Source organism: Protopterus annectens, chromosome 1.part2, assembly GCF_019279795.1.
Source record: "Protopterus annectens isolate FY-2018-M chromosome 1.part2, PAN1.0, whole genome shotgun sequence".
In the NCBI taxonomy this organism is placed as follows: Eukaryota; Metazoa; Chordata; order Ceratodontiformes; family Protopteridae; genus Protopterus; species Protopterus annectens.
Window position 1 is genome coordinate 509,952,022 of NC_056727.1, and position 6,000 is coordinate 509,958,021.

Consider the following 6,000-nt stretch of genomic DNA (forward strand, 5'->3'; position numbering starts at 1 on the left):
AGCACAATCCAGTGAAGTCTCACTTTCATCTGACTTTTCCATTTCTCTCCGAACTCTTTCTACTGAACCTAAAGAAGTTTCACTTCAAAAATAAAAAATACAGGCAGCTAATGGTTAACTTCTGGAGGTACAAAGGACAGTATATTATATATATATATATATATATATATATATATATATATATATATATATATATATATATAAAACTATATATATCAGATTTAATGTTACAGTTGAAAAGCATATGGTAGTCTTTAGACTTGTCCAAAAGATACTAGTATGTGGAATGTATGCATTATACATATGTACTTACTCATAGAATGTAAATGGCATCACCAGCAGATATTGCAAAAACCTGGATAAAATTTCTTTGAGCACAGAGTTCATATACATAAGCTGGTACAGCTATTTCCAGCCATGCAGTCTTCATTTGGATGGGGATCTAGTTGCAAAAGAAGACCAAAAGACTATTGACTAATGTGTCTGAATTATCTACCTTGACTCTCTTTGGTACCCTGCTCTTATGTTACTTCCATTATCATAATATGCTCATAGCAAGATGAAAATTGGCATACATATGACATCATTTCAAATAGTATAATTCTGTCACATTTTCTTAATATAATTAAGAAAGAGGATGTCAGCTCTGGATCCCTCTTCCACATATGCTGTTTTAGGCTTGCTGCACTACACTATCTGAGAATACAACTGTTTTGACCTGAACTGGCATTATGCACAGAGGGCTGTTCTGCACTGGTGTGAGTGAGATGTTTTTTAAGTTTTTCAAGCTGAAACATTTGACTGTTCAGCTGTATACTGCACACATCATGTATGTTTCATTTTTGAAAGGTTGTAAAATCTGCATCTTGAATGTGTGCATGTCATTTTGCTTGTATATGATGCCACATGCCAAGATAACCACTTTATCTAATTAATTATCATCTCCAGAAACATCCTGTTTTCTAAAGGCTTTAGAGAACTGCATAGGAAGATCTTGTGATGAAAAGAGAATTAATGGCGTTTTAGACTCAGACTTCACCAAACAGACAGAAGTACTTGCTTGTACTTGAAATCATCTATGCTATTCAAAGTGTGTTTTATCTGAATTTTATTTATTTTTTATCAGTCTATTTGGCTAAAGTGTTTTTTTTCCTGTGTGTTTAACAGTCACCTGGCTGTTAATGTTACTGTGTAACAAAGTGTCACTATCACCCTAGTATTAAGCTGACTGTTTTTTTTTTTTTTTTTGCATATCTCCTGTTTCATTCTTATCTGAAGTTTTTCAGCTGGTTTTGGTTAAAGTGTTAGATTTCTGAGGGCCAGTAGTGATTGTTCTATGGCAGAGAATATACTGCTGCTGTTTCTGACAGGTAGACCTTATTGGTAAAGCCCTAGCTGTTTTTCTATGGTTTATTTCGGTTTCTGTTCTCAGTGCTGGGTGCCCCTTGCCAGACATCTTTTCTAAAGACTACAGAGGGTTGACTGGGAGAACACGTACTGAAAAGACAATAAGTCAAACTTCATCAAGAAGGCAGGAAAGTACCTGTTTTTACTTGCATTTTTAATTGTCTAGGAAATTTTGTCATTTAAAGAATGTTTTATCTGAATTTTATTATTTTTTTCAGTCTTTTGCTAAAAGTTGTTACTGGGTGTATTACATGTCTGTCAGTTACTGTGCTACAAAGTATAACAATAGTATTAAAGAAAACAATGAAGCTCACTGGTAGAGTGGTATTCGGAAATAAAAACGGCCCAAATTAAAACCAAAACGTAGCTTTTATTCAAAAGTTAAGCACGTTCGTCTCTGTGATCAGAGACTTCTTCAGAACAAAACAATCAATCAAGTTCAAACTTTTATAGCCTAATTAGCCATCACATGACTAATTACCCCTTCAAAGAAGTCATAAGTTTCACCATTTATCCATTTTAAAATATTAATAAAAACTTTTCTTTCACTGCTTAACAATAATAAAACATGTTGAACATTTAATATATACATAATTTAATAGGTATTGAGGCATAATCCATCCTAATCACAATAGTATTAAATTAACTGTCTTCTAGGTATATCCCCCCATCCTTTTTACACGTATCTGGTTTGGCAGATGGCTTTGGTCATGGAGGGACAGAAGTCATTGTTCTGTGGCAGGGAGTATGTCAGTGCTGTTTCTGAAAGTTAGACATTATACACTGAAGACCTAGCTGTTTTTCTTTTGTTTCTTTCAGTTTCTCTGAACAAACTTTACAACTGCATATTCAACAAATGCAGGTAACTTCAGTTTTAATTTCTTTCCTACAATCCTTACATATTGAACGAGTGCAAACATAACACCTTAAACTGTGCTTATAAACATTATTAGGGTAGATTATTATGATATGCTATTTTAGTGCTTCATTCAAATTCTGCTTTTAAATTATTGTAGATAACTGTAATAATAACAGTTGGTTTTAGTGATAAATACAATCTACTTTGCTCATATATTTTATACTAAATACAATAAACCAGAAGTTGTTCATCCAAATTTTACTTTTTAATGGTTTTAAGAAATTATAGCTGTAGTAGAAGTTTTAGTATGAAATGCAATTTACTCCGTTTATTTATTTTTTATATTAGCCGTGGTGGTGGTACTGCGGTAGCGTTGTCGCCTCACAGTAAGAGGCTGTCCAGTTCGATTCTCAGCTAGAGCGTCTTCTGCATGGAGTCATGCATAAATGGGTGTACCTTCGTTGAAGGTTGTGCGTCAGGGCTGGTAAATCGGCACATAAAAATTAACTACCAATCATTAGTGGACCGGAGTTCCGCTGTGGTAACCCCTAACCGGGAAAAGCTGAAAAACACAACATTTATTTTTTATATTAAATTCTATAGCCAGGAGCTATTTTAAAGCTCTCTATCTCTTACACCTTAGACTAAAATGGAGGGTCAACAAGTTATTCTTGCCTCAGTTGCCAGTTTCATAGCACTTGGTATACTCAGGCAGTGAAACAATTGCCTGATTCACACAAACGATCTGGATACTATCTATTTGCGAGAGATGCAAGTAGTTGACTAAAGTGGAGGCCATCTTTTCACAATCAAACACACGCTGTGTGAAACACACCCTAACCATCATTCCACTCAAACTCACTCTAAATTACTATACGCTGAGGTGATTAAAGAGTTCTTGCCCAAGCCTCCAAAGCTGATTAAGAGGGAACCCAGCATAAACTAAGCACTATAAAGCATACTGGTGCAACCACAACCATGAGTCACCAGGTGGTAGAGTATTCCAAATTCAGTGCACCAGTATACTCAACAGACACAAATAAAGATGCACTAATGATTGGTAACTTCATAGTCAGGGGCACAGATTCTACACTCACAAAGTTGGATAAAAGCAGGGTGACTGTGAGTTGTCATACAGGTGCCAGGATATCAGACATTTCAAGGGCCCTCGAGGACTTTAAACCACACAAATATTATTTTTGATATGGTGGTGGTCTGTGTGGGGGTAAACAACTTGGCATGCAACCCCCTGTGGGACATACAGAGAGACATGTCAGGGCTTTACACGCATATCAGAAATGCAGGAAAGACATTGGTATTGAGCAAAATCTCTCCTTCACTAAGAATGATGCTGAGTACAAAGAAAGGCTACTTGGTTTGAACAATTGGTTAATAGCTGATGCCATTCTAGGGGATCCAGTATGTGCCAGTGTGGGATGAGGTACTTGGTAATCAAAACTGACTTGCCTGGTATAGATTGCTCCCCTCAGTCCAAGGCTTCTGTATGCTGGCAAAAGTCCTTGCTGCCCCATAGTGCCTTTTTTAGGCAAGGTCAGGCTAATGGACCTACTTAGTAAAGCAAACCAAGTAGAACACATCTAGGTGACTGTGCTCAGTGCTAGTTACCTGACCCTGAGGCACTTCTATGTTTGGGGCACATTCATATGTGTGTTGTTACCCAAAACTTGATTTAAATTCTCAGAGAGCACTCCCTCTATACCTGGATTTTGCACATACAATGCCTTTAGCCTCAGTAGAAACTGTTTTGGTGTACCCATATTTGTTTGAGACCAAATTACGTCAAGGCAGATTTTAAGAGACCCACAACAGAACTTATTTAGATCCAAACCATACCAAATACGATCAGTTATCAGGTCATTATTTGCTACTTTGTGTCCACTGAAAACCGTTGTACATCCTAAATATTCTGGATGAACTTCCTATAAACAGAAACTCTGTCATCCTAGGAGACTTTAATTACCTGATGATTAAATGGTTGATCTATATCTCAAATATTGGATATGCTCAAAACCTTTTAGACTTCTTAAATAAGAATTAGTTTGACCAAATTGTCCAATAATCCACTAGAACACAAAATACTCTTGACCTGGTCCATACAAGCATAGCATACCTATTATTATGCCCATGGTATTGCCTTTAATAGTTAAATCTGATCACAAACTGGTAACTTTCTCCATTAAAATCTCTAAATGTTCAGATGCAACTTTCAGTGAATTCAAGGATTGTAGAGGTACATGTCTTCTAAAATTGCATGACAATGTCTCCAAATTCACAGATAGTTGTATCACCCAAGATGTTGATGTGGCAAGTACTTAAGCAGACAAATTATTTTCTCACATGGATATATGTATTAACTTAACTGTCCCAGCTAGATACAAAAGTGGGAAATTTAAGAGCAAACCAGCACGATGATTGATCAATAAAATAAGCTATACTGTAAAAAAAAATCTTAAAAAGTACACCAAAACTAAAGGTCTCATATCAAGGATAACATATAGAAGTTATCAAAGGACCTGAAGAATGCCATGAGGAAAACAAAGGCATTCCCATGAACTCAGACTAGCATTGGAAGCTAAATACAGCTGCAAATCCTTCTTTAGTTGCATCAGTTCGATAAGGAATAACATTCCATATTGCTCAGAACTCATTCAAAATGGATACCCACTTGGATCCAGTGGATATTACCAACATACCAGTAAACAAATTCAGTGCAAACTTCACCTCAGAGATAACTATACAAACCCCACATATTCCCAAAGGTCTCAAACCCCAAATTGTCACCAAAGAACATCTTTCTAAAATGAAAAACACATCTTCTGCAGGACCTGATAATATAACTGACTACCTAATAAATAATACTAAACAGCTAATGGGTGATTCTATTCTTATTCTATTTAACCTGAGCTTAGTAACTGACTTTTTCCCCCAGGTATAAGGCACAGTTATGGTGATGTCACTGCACAAGATTGCCCCTCCACTGACCCTGGAAGTTAGAGGCCTATCAGTCTGGCAAGTATCATATACAAAGCCATGAAAATATCATAGTGGACCTGATTAACCTAAATATCAGAAATTTTATTGGACTTGAACCCAGCAGTTTGTCTTTGTCAAGGATAGATCCTGTCTGATGATTCTGGTGAACTTTTTTAACAGCATGACAGAGGCCATGTTCAGTGGGCATGCGGTACATACAGTAGACTTGCCAAGGCATTTGATCCTGTAGCTCATGCTAACACAATAAACAAACTAAATGCACTCCAAAGGACCCCTGTGTAATTAGATGGATTACCAATTGGTTGAAGGATAGAACCCATACAATGAGGATGGGTAGTGCTTCGTCAGGGAGCACGAAAGTGACCAGTGGAGTTTCCCAGGGATCTGTCTTGAGACTTCTGCTATTTGGCATTTACTTCTCTGATCTCCAAATCACACAAGAGGATCTCTAGTTAACCAAGTTTGTGAATGGTTGTAAACAGGATGTCATTCTCAAGTCCTTCTGCAACACACAAACACTCAAACATGAGCTTACATTTGTTAATAACCGGTGTTCTAAAAATGGACTCTAAACATCAAACAATACCTCCCTCCAGCTTATAGTACAGACAGCACTCCATTTTAAAATGAGAATGTTGGAAAGATCTTGGAACATGGATGCATAGTTCCCTTTCATTTTACTATCAATTTGCAACAGCTATTAGAAAGTATTTTTACAT